The sequence below is a fragment of the Podarcis vaucheri genome, assembly GCF_965113315.1.
Source record: "Podarcis vaucheri genome assembly, chromosome: 11".
Taxonomy (NCBI): domain Eukaryota; kingdom Metazoa; phylum Chordata; class Lepidosauria; order Squamata; family Lacertidae; genus Podarcis; species Podarcis vaucheri.
In genome coordinates, this window is record NC_138749.1 from 26,534,330 (window position 1) to 26,552,389 (window position 18,060).

At 42.7% G+C, this 18,060-nt stretch overlaps 1 protein-coding gene across 4 annotated transcripts in view; it reads right to left on the reverse strand.

The window, feature by feature from the left end:
- Nucleotides 1–228: 228 nt before the first annotated feature.
- Nucleotides 229–18,060, reverse strand: part of HTR1A (5-hydroxytryptamine receptor 1A) — a 45,702-nt gene continuing 27,870 nt past the window's right edge. The window contains exons 2-3 of one of the 4 annotated variants that reach the window (XM_082191784.1): nt 2,058–2,260; nt 229–1,446 (exon numbers count right to left, since the gene is read on the reverse strand). The gene's annotated coding sequence lies outside the window, so the exon portion shown is untranslated. Of the gene's footprint in view, nt 2,261–2,314; nt 2,337–18,060 lie in introns of those variants that run through there. The other 3 variants (XM_082191783.1, XM_082191782.1, XM_082191785.1) reach the window with 3 other exon arrangements.

Sequence of the window (18,060 nt, forward strand, 5' to 3'; positions counted from 1 at the left end):
CAGAAATAAACAAAGAGATGTTATCCAATAAAGTGCAAGGATTTGATGTATTCAACAAAATAAACACTAAGGGTGGAATTTAACATTGTTCCATTGTTTAACAAAAGTTCCATCATTTCTGCTTGCCCAATAGAACAATATCCCCTCTCTTCCCCCATGTGCTCTTCTGGGGGTTCTCCTGACACCCCAGAGCCAGTGGGGGCATGGGGGCACATAGGGGGAGGGGCACATGTGGGGAGGGAGAAGCCCCATTGCACTAATAGAAGTCCTTGCACAGGTTTCTGCAATCAGGGCCAATTAGTTAAATCCCACCCCCTAAAGGGTATTGTGCTATTAATTTAACAGTTCAGCCAATTAAACAGAGCAACATTCGATATATGTTTGGAACTGTCAAGGTTCCAGTACATATGATATGCATATGTGGTAGATCTGTGGGAAGATTCAGTCTCATTAGAAGGCTCAGCAGAGACTATATGATATATGAAATCACAATGACCATGTTTGGTCATCATGATTAACAATAGTTTATCATAATGAGAAAAAGTCTAGCCTGACCCCTGGCTCATGTGCTTGCCCTTCTTCTCCAATCCAGCCACAGGGAGCGGATGAGAAGCATTTTTTCTGGTTTTGATTGAGCTCAGGTTGCTATGTTGTACAAGCCCAACAAATTGTGGTGAACCTTTAAGTGAAGTTTGTTTGAAGCAAGCCAACGTAAAGCCATAGTTTACAAAGCTGGCCTATTTCAAATAATGATAGTTAAGATTAGCCACAGTTTAGAGTTCAGTGATTAACTGAAGCAGGAAGCAACTGCCAAGCAGGAGGAGAGGGAAGCGGGGCACATGATCCTGGAGGAGGCTAGGTTGATTCCTGTCACTATAAACCATAATTTATCCAGATGTCTGAATGCAGCCACTCCTTACCAATGCAACCAGCATATTTTGTTTTGATCCAGTGCATAAAGAAATATCAAGACATTGCAAATAACTAAATAAGAGCAAAAATCAAGATAAGATTGAGTAGGGGAAGAAGAAGAATGCTCCTGAAATGTTTTATTATAAAAGGATTAAACAATAGTGCAACCCTCTATTACACCTCTTGGTGTTAATATTGAACTTGAAAGAGGGTCCACCAAGTTCCCTCCCTCTTGCCCTGCTGAAATGAGAGTTGAAAGGAGCATCCTATTGTAGTCAATAGACTAGCTTGCAGCCTGTGCTTGAAGACAGTGGGGTTGTGGTACCCATGGTAGTTTCTGCAGTTTGCAGATGTGCCTACTGGTCCAAAAAGATTGGCAGCTTCTGCTATCATGCAGCCTCAAGTATACAGGACACACAATGTACTCTCAGCTTCCATGCTGGGAAGCTGCTGTCTTCATAGAGATCTTCTGTTTTTCTGATAGTGTTCTTCTAACGCTGGAGAGATTCCCATTTCAGAGAAAGAATTATCAGGCTGCGTAAAGGAGGGCAGAGAGTAGAAATAACCTTTGGTCTGGTATATGGAACCTCAACTGGGAATACATTGCAGCACTGGGAATTCAATTTGCAAAGTACATCTAAATGGGAGGGTGGGGGAACAATCAACATCCCAATGTGGTCAAATGGAGTGTGCAGATCTTGGGCATGGTAAATAAGCTCTATATAATTCTATAGCTTGTACCTAGTAACTGCCCTCCAACGGGACAGTAGTTCCTTTAACCAGAGAGTTCCTTGCAATAATTAACTAAAGCAATATCGCCACCTGCTGAATGTTTCATACATAACAATATATTCTGCTTTACTTTTCTCTAATTGGGCAGTGGGTCAAACTAGCCGTGGCATGATTTGGACCCAGTGTGTTTGGTTGTGGCTTTCTTTTTTCCATTTTCGGGGTGGGGTGAGGGACAAGTAAACCATCAACCACTGCAGGAAAGGGCAATTTGAATTGGGGCCACAGAATGAGAGGGAAGCAGGTTTAACTCTTCCTCCATACCCACCAGGGTTCAGCTCCAGGTTCCCTCAAACCTGCAAAACAAAACAAAACAAAACACCAAAAACCACTTTTCAGAACAATCCTATACTCACATTGTACTATGACCAGTGATGTGTTGCTGCTTTGACCCATTTGTTCCAGGCACCAAAATGGACAGGCCTGTGGTTGCAGCCCCAGAGATAGCTCTGAGTGAGAAATTTGCTTCAACAAAGGTCCAATCTGAACTGAGTCCTTGCATGTCTCTTCCTCCAGTCCTCCTTTCCCAAGCTTCTTGGCGTAAAGAAGTAAACATTTTCTGTGGATTAGATATTGCTTGAGCTGTATCCGCTCTTGGAGCCAGTTTTAGCTAGTCGGGTATCAGGGGAAAGGGCCTTTAAAGGTAAGGCAGGGGAAGAAAGAATATATTAAGGGAGATGAACATGAAATTGAAATCTCTATATTTTGGATTCTTATCAGAATTCAATGCAAAGGCATTGCAGATCACACCAAGCCACATATTAGATTTCCCGAGATCAAAATACATATGAATGAATGCATATCCCATCATTATTTATAGAACAGTAGGGGAAACTTGCCTTAAACTTTATGCAAAAGCAATGAGACAAAGTTATGTACAAACACTTCTCTGCAGGGAAATGCAAGACTGGCTGAACTTAAATATTTGGCTCATGCCATGGATTTAAAGTATTAGTGTAGTCCTTGGAGATGCACAGCAACCGCCTGTTCTGTTCTTCCAACAGAGTTCTGCAGCACATCTTAAGGAATCCTTTGGGAGTAACAGCCTCTTACTTTTCCCCCGCTCCTTTATCAGCTTTCTTTACCAGAAACATTCTCCTATATCCATGGAGAAGAACCCCAGAAATGCTAACTAGAATGTTATAACTTCATTTCCTGGGCTAGAGCAGCTCCACAGACATTGTTAATGCATTAGGTCACAGCATCATGATAGTATCAGAAGCTGAAACATTATTTGTTGGAAAAGCCCGTATTCGAGAACCTGGAGATGTTAATAAATGCCCAAAAGTTTGAATATGCCCAGCATCGCATAGCAAGAAATCCAACCAATGGTTTGGGTTAATATTCCAATTAGCAATTATTTCATGGAGTAGCCTGAAAAGCGAAAGCTGTAGGTGGCTCATAATGGGGCAGAGAAAATAAAGCTTCATTCTCAGTGGCTTAGTGGTAAACTTGGATGCTCAGGAGCTGATCATGGTCACATTCATAGCCACACTCCCTAGGAGAGTCCATAGCCATACTCGCCAGGCAAGTCCAAAGCTATGCCTCCAAGGACAGTCCAAAACTGAAGGCAGCTATTCCATTATGACATGCACACACCAAAGAAGAGTAGTACATAACATAATACTCAGTTTATTGGGACTGGCTTGGCTGCAATCCTTTGCATAGTTTCCTAGGAGAAAGCTCCACTGAACTCAGGGCATGCATGTGACATTATGTGTGCGACACATGCATAACACGCATGATGTGACAAGCGCTGGGCCTGGCGCAACACGGCTTCCACTCAGCTCAGTGGCTGGCCTCCTCCACCCCCTCAACACTGAGGGGGCCCAGCCCTGTGCCAGCCGATTTTGAGGGGGTGGAAGGCACCTCTGCCCCTAGGAGTTGGTGCGCCAGTTTCTAAGTGCAGGGGTTCGACTTGTAAAACAACCGGGAAGGAATTCACCTAAGGAGCTCTGTCTGTGTACTACAGAAGCCATTTCAAATACAATGCAGACCCTACCTATGAAGGTTGTTGCTGTTTTTAAAAAGTTGGTGACCTGGTCAACCTCAGGATCTGAACTGGGGTCATGGGACTATGATTGCAGTGACTGCAGTATTGTATGGGCAATTGGAGCTCTTTTCACTCACAGCATTGAAAATGTCCTCTAACTGTCTACCCACCCTGGAAGAATGGCAGATGAAGGTGATTAACTACATGGAATTGGCAGAAATGACTGGCAGAATCTGAGACCAGGGAGAAGAGTCGGTGAAAGAAGACTGGAAGAAATTCAAAGACTACTTATAGAAACATTGTAAAATTAATGAATGTTAGAAGGATGTTGGATAGAAACTAAGCAGTTTCCAGCTGTAATGCTTTAAGAGATATGAAGAAAAAAAGAGGTTTTACAAATGGGTAAAAGTTTAATGGTAAGGATTTGCTGAACTAACAAATCGAACTGGAATACAAAGAAGGGAGGTATGAGGAGGTCCGAGGAAATAAGTGTATGGAAGTTATGTTATTGAAAATTAATGTGTATTTCTAACTGTTTTTTATTTTGTATGTTTATTTTTCTTTTTTCTTGTTATATCTTAAAAACTTTTAATAAATATCTTTTTTAAAAAAAGAAAACGTCCTCTAACTGTACAGTTTCAAATCTGTTTCTGGAATCTGAACTGGAAATTGAGTGGGCTATGGCCAATCTATTTTTTACTTGAGAGTTGTTTTGCTATTCCCACTATAAGCAGCAGAACAAATACGATAAGGAGATATCATATAATAGAACGGCACTCCTGTTAACTTTGACAAAGGAGTCTGATTCAGTATAAGTAACTGACCCATTCAGACTGGGAGAAAATGGAGAGAGTCACACAGGCAAAAGACACTCATCTATCATGGGAGTCAAGGTGGAATTCATTGCCACAGAAGCTCAGGCAGTTCAAGGTTCTTTAAAGCAACCAAAATCCATACTTTTTATTGAGTGAGCAGGATATATGCAAGTTATTGTAAGAATGGTAATTAAGCTCAAGGAGAGCTTTTTCCTGATTAATGAGAAAACGATAGTCTTGAGTTGCATTTCAAGAGAAATTCCTGCATAACCAATCCACCACCTTCTGTGCCGGGACTACAAATTGCCCTGTGTTTATGGAGTCTTTCGAGATTCAAATAGGTGTTGCTTTTTACTTGATTTCTTTCATAGAAAGGTTTGGTGTGGTTGAATCTTTCATTCTCCTTACAGCAGAGAGAATTCTGCTTAATTAGAAAGCTCTGTTTTCTCCACCATACCTTATGCGCTCTCTCGCTCTCTCTCTCTCTCTCTCTCTCTCTCTCGGAGATTCTCTGACATCTCTTTCCCACCCTTTACCCACTTCTGTGATTGTCACTTATACCTAACACCTCCATACCCCCCCTCACATTTTCTCACTTTGTTTTTCTCATTTCTTTGCTTTGCCCTGCTCTCATCGAAAAGATTTCTAGGTGGAAAGAAGTAAGAGAAGTCTCAACAGCATTCACACTACTGGGTGACACACAGATGATTGTGTTAAGCACTTACACGTAGCAAAGGAAAAGAAGAGGCACAGAGAGGCGTTTTCTTTATTTAATACATGGGTACCCAGCCTTTCCTCCATGGAGCTCATGGACTTTTCTCCTGAGTTTTGAGTTCTAGGGAAACCATAATTCCCCTTCAACTGGCACCCCTTTTGATTTGGGAAGATAAAACCCCATGGTAGTTCTTCTCTGGTGATTTTTTGGTTTTCCATTAATGATTCAATTCAAGAACCCACTAATTGCCTGGCCTAACTCAAAATAGGTTGCAGAGGCTGGGCAGATTCCTGGGCCCAGTCACATATCTAGAATGTCCTCATGTTAACCCTTGCCAAATCATCTGAATAGGCAAGGAAGGGAACTACTGAGAGCCTGATGAAGCTGCAGGGCAAAAGGTTTATTTGTAAAAAGTTTCCTGATAATTGGTCCTGCCATTATCAGCTCATAATCACCTTCAGTGCAGCCGTCAGGGTAGAACTTTAAGGCAGACATTCTAGAGCCCCACTCAGCTGAATGAGCAGTGCAGGATGACTGATTTTGAGCACATTTTGAAGGAACTGAAATAATACATCTGCTCATCTAAACAAGGTAGGCATAAAACCATTAAGTCCAGTGGGGCTGCAAGACCAGTGATAAAATCAGTTATAAGATGGAAGAACTGCCACATGGCTCTGATTAGCAGGGGTATCTATGTGGCTATGAGTGGAAATGCCAGAGGAGTAGAACAGGCAGACCTTGGTCTCACCCATCAAGGAAGATCTTATGCCCTTCATATAACATCTCTCACCAGTCTATCTTAATTCAGAGAGCCTGGTTCTGTGGGTGATATTTCATTTGTATGAACTTTCTATTTCCTCAGGTTACTGAACTGCTATAGCATTCAGCAGTATCATCACCCACAGCTATAAATTGTCCACTTACAAAGATTCAGCACTTTCTGAATTGGCTTTGAGCTCCCAATCCATTACATTTTGATGCAATATTCATAAAACATAATATTGGTTGCAATACAGGCTTCTTAATAGCAGCTGGCATCAGTGGGAAGGTTGCTTCTCTGTGTCCTGGGAGGCAAGGATGGGGAACCAGATGTTTTTTGATTATATCGCCCATCATCCCTGGGGTCCATGCTGCCAATGCTTGTGGAAGTTGGAGCCCACAAGCAGAACCTAAACACAACAAACACTCTCCCCGTCTGAAATTCTTAGCAACTGGCGTTCAGAGACAAATTGCAGTACCCCAAGATTAGCTGAGCAGTTTTGAGCTGGAGGTTTAATAGGCTGATCTGCAACCTCGTTAACTAGTCATGGGGCCCAAGGTTAGACCAGAAGAGCTCACAACAGTGAACTTGAAGAGTTCATGCCCCTCTCCTTGAAATCATTATGAGCCAACCCCAAACTCCCATAACATTTTGGGTCAGCTGGTAATGCTTTTGTCACAAGCATCATATACCCTGTCAATGCAGTTTATCAGTGCCAGCAACAGAGAGACTTCCAATCCTTTATCCTTGGCACTTTGGACTCTGAGACGGCAGTAGCTCAGACACCAGGAACCCCAGAAATGTCACTTTCTGGGATCCCTGAGTATTTAGTGTAAACCTGGTGACGACCTGATTCCCCGGTAACGACATGAGCAAGGACTCCTTGTGCCCGGGTCATTGGCATAGTTCACAACAGCGTGCCAGGCATATAAGTACTTTATAACCATATCTGAGAGGTTCCATATTTGGGGCATGCCCTCAGTATCCATGCAATCAGCAGAATGTGTGAAAGGGACCTCTAGGCAAAGTAAAACAGTCAGATTCCTTTTCATGTATTCTTCTGAATGCACAGGTGTCAGGGGTATGGCCAGAGGAGGACACCAATATTAGGCACACCTTCACTCATACATTTATTGATCAGATGGATGAGAAGTATTGGTAGTCCCCTTCACTAAGGGCCCAGAAAGTGGACTGAATCATAGAATTGAAGAATTGTAGAGTTGTAAGATACCCTGAGGATCATCTAGCCCAGCCCCTGGCAACATAGGAATCTTAACAACCAGTTCCCCATCCAATTCGAAACAATACTGGACCCTGCTTAGCTTTGCAGATGTGTTCTTAGGATTACAATACATGGATTGAAGACACAGGTCAAGAGTGATGCGCTTTTTCAGACTGAGGAATGTATTCCCTGCTAGGCAACCTTCTGAGGGTCACATGGCAGTGGTGGGTGGGGCCAGAGGCAAAAGGGGGGGCAACTAATATAAATGTTGCCTTGGCACACCAGGCTAGTTTCTAGGCTCCCTCAGCTTACTCCTCACCAAAGCTACCCCCTCCCCCAGAGCTCAGCAAAACCACCCCTCCTCTCTCCCATTAGATCTCACCAAACTTCTGCTTGCTGGCCGGGGCCTCTCACCGACTCACTCACTGACCTTTGTCTCTAGTTCCCTCCTCCTCACCCTCCAATACCACTGTGATGGCCCAGCAGCTCTGAGAGCCCAGTTTGTCACCAGACTGCAGGTTACAGTGCCACCTGTCAGCAACCACATGAACTGCAGTGTGGCAACATCCTTAGTAAACTATGCATTAGGAGAGAAAATTGGCGTGTGATTGCCCTAAGTTTCCAAGATCCATTTTTTCCAGTTGGAACTAATACATTTTCTCCCTTTTACTTTAAGATCATGTAGAGAGGCTTTGCTAGGTGCCCCCCTCATGAATTTCAGAAGATGCTCTACTTAACCTAGTTGACACAGTGCTCCTTTTTTCTTCCATAATCGGAGCACAATTGTTTGATTTGATATTACTGCAGCTGTTTTGTCTGCTTTGGGTTTCCTTTTGGAAAGAAAAGTGGAGTGCAAAACATATTGTTTATTGTAAACAATCAATGAATGATTACGATTTATTTAATTTGTTAGTCAGCTAACACAGGCCAATCTCATGAAGTAATGATATCTGTAGATGATTCCTCAAATGGCCTTTATAAACTGGGGTACATGAATAGAGCTGCAGCAATTATTTGTAATCTGCTACTATGTAAATGTTCTGCTTTAACTTTCAAACACTCCCATCATGTGATTCAATTCCTTTTTTTTCCTTTTCCTTTTTTTGCTTTGTACATGAGAGTCTTTCAAGATATAAGTGAAGTGCTTTCTCTCAGCAAGCTAAATGCATTTTGCCACTGATTGAGGCAGCCTATTTCAACCACTGACAGGAAATGACCGGAGCAGTCAGGTCAGGCTGGGTGGAAAAGAACAAAATCCGTCTCATATTCAATCAGGCACCAATTACAATTTATCAGCAGGAGAGCGGGTCTGAAATGAGTTTCTTTTCAAATGGAGCTCTCTGCACACTGCCCTGGATGTGAGAATGCCTGAAAACCAGTAAATAAGCAGACGCACTTACTTATTTTCAAACAGTTTATCTGTCTGGAATTTCAGAGGGGGGGGAACCTAAAGATTTTCAGTGCAAGGAAATTTGTCAAACCATATTTTGCTTTGTTTAGGTCTGAGCTTTTATGCTTCTGTTGATGCTTCTTCCAATTTGGGTTTGATTTGTATATGATTAGTTAAAGATGTTCTGGTCTCATTTCCAAGGACAGTAGATAGAACAGTCTGTGGCCAACTCCTCACATCCTGGAAGAACCAAATTTGAATGGAAACTGAACCAAGAGCTACAGAGCAAATCTCTTCCGTTGAATAAAGAGTTTGCACAGAGAGCAGTAGCAGCTGGGATGGTGGAGCAGAGGTTCAGAGCTCTCACTGGTGCATCTGTGAAGCCCCAGGACCACCCAGGTAAGCTGCAGCAATGCCAGTGCTGTGAGGATGGCTTCACAACTCTACTCTACCACACCAGCAGCTACTGGTAGAGAGAGATCAATGGTCCCAAATAGTGCTGGTAAAAGCATGGTATCATAGAGTGGGAGGGGCCACAAGGATCATCTAGCTCAACCCCCTGCAGTGCAGGAATCTTCCACCCAATGTGGTGAATTTAAACATTAGCAAAGTCATATAAATAACAGAGACAGCATCTCGATAACACTTTACTAAGGAAACTAAACATAACAGCATATAATCTGAGGCAAAATGAACATAAAGGTTTTGTGTTTCTTGGTTCAGACTTCGTACAGGGTGACATTAACCAAACACACAGTGGGGGAAACTACCTCAGAACCCCACAGCCAATCAGAGCACTAGAGATCATGCCACTCTGAGTGGTTGCTAAGTGACAGCTCTGCACATACCTCTCTGGGTAGTTATCACTGAGAACTGAATTAACCCTTACGTTATGCACTGAATGATCTCTGCTGCTGTACTTCCAACATAGGGAACTTTCGGTCTATGTCAGTGGTGGGGAGGCTCCTGCCCACTGGCTTGACTAAGACCAACACAGATCCCAGTTTGGCTCATAAGGTTGTGGCATCATATGTGATGTCAGGTGTTGGACAGGTAAGGACAGTGTCTACAGAGGGGAAATGTCCATTTTCAGGTGCAGTTTGAATCCAAACTGCTTCTGCAAATGGATGTCAAAGATTGGCATCAGCTGACTGGTGGTTACAGCAAGCTCCTTTAAACTGTGATAGATGGGTGGCCTCACCCACTTGTCAAAGTTGGCCCATGGAGATGAAGGAATTAAGGTATCTCACTAGCTGGATCCAGTTCCCCACCCCTGGCCAATGCCATTATAAACTAGGTGACTTTGTTTTCTATATTTCTACAACTTCCCCAAATTGTATAAAACAGCTTTTCCCAACCTGGTGCCCTCTAGACAATTTTGGACTACAGCTCCCATCATCCCTGACCACTGGCCATATTGGCTGAAGCTCATGCAAATTGCTTGCAGAAGGTTCCAGCTTCAATTCATAGTTTAATCCTAGGGGCTGTGGAAGACTCCTGCCTAAAAGCCTGGAAAGCTGCTGCTGGGATTGACAGCAACACGGAGCTAAATGGACCATTGGTCTAATTTGGTAGAAAGCAGCTTCCTGGGTTCCTCTGCAGTCCAAAACATCTGGTGGCATCAGGCTGAGGAAGACTAGTATGAATCCATAACAACTGTAATGGATTATTCTAAAAGAAAATGAAAGCACAATTAGAACACTGTTCAAAACTCCATGAAAAGTGCAGAAATCCCACTGGAACCTCCTTTCTTCAGCTGGGTGTTTGTCGATGGATTTGCACCACATTGGATCTTAGCTTCAGAGTTCATGGGTGGCTGCTTTCGTCTGCAGCACAGCTCCAGTGGCACAAAGGGGAAATGCCTCCATTCCCAGTTGCGCCGTTTAGCTCTGCCTTGATTATTTATGTTTCTGCTCCAACACACACCCCAAATCTGTATCTTTAGACTGAAAATGTTAACCTAAGGGTTGGAGAGCAGCACACAAACATTAGAACGTTAATCCAGAGAGGAGGAAAGCAATGTGATGCTAAAAACTTTTTGTTATTTAAACTTTTTAATGTGCACTAGTGTGAAGGGAAGATTCAAACAAAAGGGACATGTTCCCATTGAAAACTTTGTTTTCATCCTGAGCAGTAACTGGAAGTAGGGCCAGCTCTCTAGGCACAAACGTCAGGAACAGGATATGCTTGTAAGCCCAAATACTTAGGCCTCCCCAAGTTACTAAGCCATAATGTCATTTATACAAATATGCAGTCTTCTGGTCTTCCCAGTAGCCACCTAACAGTGCAAGTCAATGGACAGGCACCCCAAATATTAAATTTCCTAAGGGTAAGTCTAGTCATAGACTATTAGCCCCAGAATGTTTGGTCTTGGGTTTCACTCTTAATGAGTAAGCATTTATTTATTCATTGGGGGGCGGGGGTTAACAAAAAAAAAAGCTGACCCAATATTTAGACATGATTTTCTTATTTCAGTGGATCATCCCATATCATGTGTCAACCTCCCACCTGTGTTTGGTTTGAGTCAGAGCTTGTCAATTTCCCCATTCAAACTCCTTTGCCTGTCTTAGCTTCAAACATTTCCTTTTACGAACAGCTTCATTTACCCCCAATACATACATCAGTGCAGACACCTGCTTTGCATCGCACACTGCCATAATATATCTGCAAGTCTATTGTACTGCGAGCAACAAGGCTTGAGGCAGGGATGGGGAAACTCAGGTCTCAAAAGCTTTTCTGTCTGGCTCCTGGGACTCTCTCTAGGCCACAGGACATTCCCACCTCTCACCAGCCCTACTGTACATCCTCCACAAATGCTTTTACCTGGCTGGTGTGTGTCCTTGAAGTGTGATGACACCTCTTGCTTGTCTGGATGGAGGGTTGTGTGTGTTTGTCAAAATCTGTAGCTTTTGCATGGCTGGGATGTAGCTTCCTGTACAAAGGTTCAGGTAACATAAAAACATTTCCCACTCCTGGCTTGAGAGCAGGATCTCCCCTTAGCATATATGAAGCAAAGGAGACTTACATCATGCAGAGAGCTGGATGGGGACATGAGTGTTGAGTGTGGATTTGGGCAGCTTTCGGCATAGTGCCTTCTGCTGGCTTCCTCCTGCATGAGTGCCCCCTCCATGAGACCAGGTAGGCTTACCTGACAGTAACAGGCAACAGTATTTGAATGAGCCCCTGGTTTCACTGGGGCTTCTGCAATAGAGTCCTCTGAAGATAGCAGTACCACATCCTCAGGCCAGAGGTTCACTGACTCCACAGGCTCATCTGGTGGAAAGACTTGTGGGGCTGTCCGTTGCATGTCCTTCCTTTTCTGGTTCTCACCCTCAGTCCTGAAGGTGGGGGATTTGACTGCAGGATCCTGATAGCTATGCACATTTTGTCTTTTGGGGTTTTATGTTGTTGTTTTGCCCCACCTACCATTGGAATATGGCTCCCAAAAGGCTGGCCAAGTTTGAATCTGGCCCTCTGATTGCCACAGGTTAAATGGAGATGTCAGACTATAAACTTGTCAATGACATTTGAGCACAACACCTCCCATTGGATCTATACTAAAGCTTTTTATTTTATTTTTTTAATCTAGCCTTGCTTTGCTCCAGCAGCTGCATTATACTTCATCACTGCCTTGCCAGAAGGCTGATGGAAGACCAGCTGCCACCATATTACAGCTGCTTAAACAGAGATGGCGTTCAACAAAGGCAACTGCTGAAGCAGATTCACAACAGGCAAAGTCATTTTTAATATGCTAGTCTTTGCTGCGTATTTTTTTTAAGAAACTGTACATTTCTCCCGAGCATTTTCATGCTGTTGTGCTAAGCCTGGATAGAGCATCTTAACTAACAACCAGTTGCTCTTCTCTCATCTTTACTGTTTGGAACTATGCCAATGAGCAGGGTTGGGATCAGATCTTTCAGTAGCTACTGGGCCTCCAGACCCTAGTAGGGCCTACCATCAATGCTTGCCATGAGCCATCTTTTAAAACACACACACTTACTGGCTCCTCAACCGCCATCTTTGTTTTTGACAAAGCCTTGAAAGACGGCTCAAACCAGGAAGCCATTGTTAGGGGGAAATATCGCCATCCAGAGCCACCAAAGCAAGCTTCCCATGAACCCAGGAGCAGCACCATTACATGAGAGGACCCCACTTGGCAGCATTTTGCTCCTCAACCCTGGAGCTGGCTCTGTCACCAATTATACAACCTACCCATGCCCATGTCTCCCTCACCCCCTTGTTTCATTTTAGCAAGATCACATTCATGATCCAAGCTTATTTTGTGCCTCCTGTAACAGCACAATGGAGGCCTGAAAATTTGTAGTTCACAGTTTTGAGGATTAATGGAGAACTGCTGATGGTTCAGGACCTGAAGAAAGCTGCAGCCTGCCTGATCTGGTGAATTGGGGAAGGAGGGAGGAGTCATACTCAAACACTTTCGCAGTAGCTGCTTTGGGTTTCCGATGATCAATTCAAGGTGCTTGTGCTGACTTTGAAAGCCTTCTTTGGCCTCCGGTTTTTCCTCAGAAAGCACCAATCCCCCTATGAGCCTCCCCTTTTACATCATGAAGTTGCCTTATATTGAGCCATCTAGGCCAATATTGTCTGTTCTGACTGGTGGAGTTCTTTCTTACTATCTCAGGTAGCATCTGGGATCTTCTGCTCTGCCAGTGACATAAGATCCATTTCCTTTTAAGCATCTAGCTTGAGGGGCCTTGAGATAAATGCCATCAGTAAGAGCAATAAAGGTGGACACAGTAAGAAAGAAGAGCCTTCACAATGGTAGCTCTGAGGCTTTGGCGGTAAGGTAACTGTGGTTGTTTTGCTACAAGGCTAGTTTAGTTTTTGTGTGATTATTGTCATCATCCTAAGTTTGATGTTTCATTTTACTTTCATGGGCTGTAAACTGCCTTGAGCTCGATGGTGTAGGTAGATTATACAACTTTTAAGTCATTTTTAAAAGAGAGAAAATATTACCCATCTCTAGCACTAAAGTCAAATTTAGAAATAATGGAGGCATTACTTGGCAGTGTTGTGGGATCATGTATACCTTTGGTTCATTAGCTACTCTGATTTTTAAATAGTTGTTTTATGAGAACCTAACCTTTCCTCAGCCTTCTCTTTCTCCATTAAAAGGTTGATTGCTTCCTCTCTAGAAACAATCCTATGCCGGGAATTGTTGCATAAAAGAATAAAAATCAGCCAGTGAAGACTTGCAAAGGATTGTGGGAGAAACCCAACAGAAGTAAACTCTGTGACATGAAATAATAATTTCTCTGCAGTACGACATCCCTTGAATGTGCTCCTCCTATATGATGTATAGAAAATGTATAGGATGGATGAACTCTTTAAACAGCATTTCGTTCTTAGTAATGGATAGTATAGTGTTTTTTATACTGTCAATCAAGTGAATGCAGCTACCAGCAAGGCAAAGTCAGGGTGAACTAATGGAGAGGTGCAGTGCTAAAAGGGGCCAGGGTCATCCCAATACATTTTGCCGCTTGAGGCAGAGTAACAAATGGTGCCCCTGCTAACCAGGTCAAGATGAGCACAGTACACAAAGGTGGCCAAGTTATTTTGGCACTTACTCCCACAAGCATCTCTCCCTGGCAGTAATAAACTGGCAGAGCAATCCTAGGTGTGTGAGGCTGGCAGAACTTATGCTATCTTAAGTGAAGCCAGCATTCAGTCGCCCCTATTCCAAAACATTGCGGAGCGGATCTACCACTTCCTGAGTCAGCCCAAGCCTAACGGAGGGAAAACAAGCCATTAAAGCAGAGGGGTTTTTTTACACCACCCTTTTTGCCAGTATGCATTGTGCTGTGTTGCCAGGCCATGGGGCTGAGCTGGAAATGGTTTGCAATCGGTGTAAGAATCTCATTCTCCCTCCCTACCCCCAGAACACTCCTTTTCTGTGCTTTATGCTAGTGTAAGTTCCACCAGTTAAATTCTGCCAGCTGAGCCTTGGCTGAGTCAACACCGGCCCAGCTCAGCTGGGTAGAGGGACTTATGCCAGCATGAGCCAGGATGAGGGACTTAACACTGGTGAAGCCCCAGTGCATCTGTGACAACCCAAGATCCAGTTATTCCAAACTCACTCAACTCAGCACTTACTGGATTTAGATTGCATGGGGAATAATGAACCATTTGGTTTCATGGCACCCCAAATCAACTAGCTGAGGTAGCTGCTTCACTCTGCCTAACAATAGGGCTGGCCCTGAAAGGGAAAATTACTAGGGATGGAGGGGGAATCTAAATTCTGCATTTTTAAGCAGACATAATTAGTACCTCCTGAATCAGAATGTAATTATACTCTGGATTTCACACTTCCTCAAATTTGATGGTACAGATCTCAACTTTTTTTAAAAAAAATGCCAAAATGTGTTTAAAATGTGTATTTTAAAATAATTTAGAAATGTGTACATGGAGATAAAATATGGATTCCAATATGGGTTTTGATACCACTTTTTAAATTAAAAAATAAAGAGAGATTCCTGTGGAATGAGGACAAGATAAATTTGTGAATGGACATGTGATAAACTGACAGGGACCAAAACTAATCATTCATCCCTAACTATATTACAGAGCCAGAATACAAATAGTGTACTTAGCCCAGAAAATTCTCTGGCCCCAATTAAAAATGTTGACAAATGTGTTAAAGTAGACAACTGTGTATGGACATACATCTGACTCAGTTTGAACAGTTGCTCTGTTTGCACACGAGAGCATTTAAACTCCACCCCCAGCCCCTTCAAGTTGGAGCCCTACACATTCCCCAGTGAGCCAGAGAACCACCCCATGGAGTACAAGTTTGTCTGCCACTGCACAAACCAACGTGCCTTTGGTTCCTGTTACATTGTGGGGAGGCTAGATCTCACCCCTGATTATTTTTTTCCTCTAGTGAAGTGTAAGGTAGTGGTATTTTCTTAATTTATCACATTTCCCTGGGTTTCTTGAGCCAGAAAGAGACCAATGGGAAATGGTAATGAATTGGGGGAAACGTTCTAGAGGCTTAAATTCATTCCCACAATAGAGAAGCTTCTTCCAGACTCAGGAAAACAAACAAGGGAAGGGGGGATGGGAAATAAAAGACAAGACATCACCGGTAGGACAAGCAACATGATGTCTCCTTTAATCTCAGCATCCTGCTAATGCTTCGTTGCCGCTCTAATTTGGCTGTGCAACGTGCTGTTTATTCAGCATCTTTCCTGGTGTGTTTTTTTTTTAATAAAAAAATAAAGATGCAAGACATTAGGCAGAAAGTCTGCCTGGTTTCTGGATCACACGAGCCAACAATTAAAGGCCATTTTAAAAGCAACTTCTACCGCCCAGGCACCAAAAAAGAAAAAATGAAATGAAATAACGGCTGATGTGTTTTTGGCTGGCTCAAGAATCTAATCAAAGAAATGCATCAAGGACAAATGTGATATGTGGGGAATAAGCTACCCGTTAAGTACATTGGCTTGTTAGGGGTGAATAAATGTGTAATATATACAGATGTAATGCAGCTTATTATCTGCAATTGGAAGGAGTTGGCTTGATACGGATGCATTCTAGTTTTAACAAGATGGAGAGTGAAGGAAGAGGGAGCCCTTTAACAGAACCAGGAGGATGAGTTGACCAATAAAGCTTGAGAACTATTGGGCAGTTTTTAAGAATTGTTGTGAAGCTCTTACATTTATTGGCTGGCATTAATGATGGTGGCAAAAAAGGGGGAGGAATCAGGATAAGCTATAAAACCAACCTGACTTGCAAATTTCCTAATTAATCTATCAGAGGTCAGTAGTAAGATTTTTTTAAATAACACAAATTTCAACATTGTAAGCACAAGTCTCCACCGCTATAGGAGAAGGGCTTGTTGCAAGGATGATCCTATCATTCCTTGCCTCTGGGGCTGATGGGAGTTGGGGTTCAACAACATCTAGACAGGTTCCTCATCTCTGGCTTGGTGGAGCTGAAATGCAAAAAGCTACATTCATAGAACTATACGTTCAATATGTTCAATACATTCAACCACAAAAGTGAACTGATTTTATGAAGGTGGCTTTCATAACAGGAAATGGAAAAGTGCCCAAGTAGTTATTCCAGGACATTGGAAGCTGGCTTGAAGGCCGCTTCACACAAGCAGATGACCGCTGCATCAACTGATGACTGAGGTCCATGTACTTAAGCCTTAGATGGATACAAAACAAGGAGTACAAGGTCATGCCAAATGCTAAGTACATGAACTCAGCATGAATTCTTCAAGAGTAGCTTCATTGGATGAATGCAATGTACTCTGGGGCTCCTTTGGAAGAGTTTTTGGAAACTTTAGATGGTCCAGGCTGAAGCTACAAGGATGTTAGTGGGTATTCACACATGGGGCCATATTTCACATATCCTGGATTGCCTACATGGGTTACCAATTTGTTTAGAGCACAAGTCAGCGTTATGGTGATAACTTTTAAAGCAGGCATAGGCAGACTTCTGAAATTTAGTTTGTTTTTCGCTAGATGCAAAAGACATGTGCTTAGAATTAAAGAATATGATGCCTCTGAGCATATTCTGAGTCTAGGAAATTGTTTTCAGCACCAGAACAGAATGGAATTATTGGTCCTTTCACACACAGTATCTCTTCTGATTACCTTTCATCATTTCAGCAGTCCTGTTTACGTGGAATATATAGCTTTGTTCTTGCTATTGTTAAACAATTGGGAGTCAGGAACACTTGCTGGTGTACTGCAAATTACCCAGAAATCTACCAGTAAATCCCGATCTGCTGTATGGTTAGAAAGGTCATTTGAAAAAAAGGAATTCCTTCCTGTTTCTTTTTGGAGGTGGCAAACTTAAACTAATTCTATTCCAGTTCAATTCACAGATCATTCACGGGCTCCTCTGCATATATTTTTTTCATTCATCAGGTTTTACAAGCTACTCTGATAAATTATAAAATATACTTAATAATACTAAGAAAACAACAAAACACACACAGTGTGATGTGAACAAATGTTTTATTTATTTTCCTCAACCATGACCATGATCTTTAAGCTTAAACAGTAGCCTTACTTTTCATATAGGTAAAAGTGGTAAATACAATGGTCACAATCAAACATAGAGTTAAGTGTGATGAAAACACACACACACAAACTAGAGTCCTCAACTAGGGACTCAACTAGATTGGCAAAGAAAAAGCATTTTCTATGTGTTGTATATGCAATATAACACTGTGACACCAGATGGTGCTGTGGAGTCCTATCTTTCCCTACCGGATTTCCCTGTATGAGTTTGCAATGTGTTTAACTGAATCGCTTCTTTGACGTGGACCTAGGACCTGAGCGACCAAGGTCCAAATCCTCACTCAGCCATAAAGCTCACTCAGTGACTGAGACACAGTCTAATCTTACCTCACAGGGTTGTCATCAGGATAAAATAAGCAGGAGAGAGCCGTGTTTGCCACATTAAGCTCCCTGGAGGGAAAGTATGAT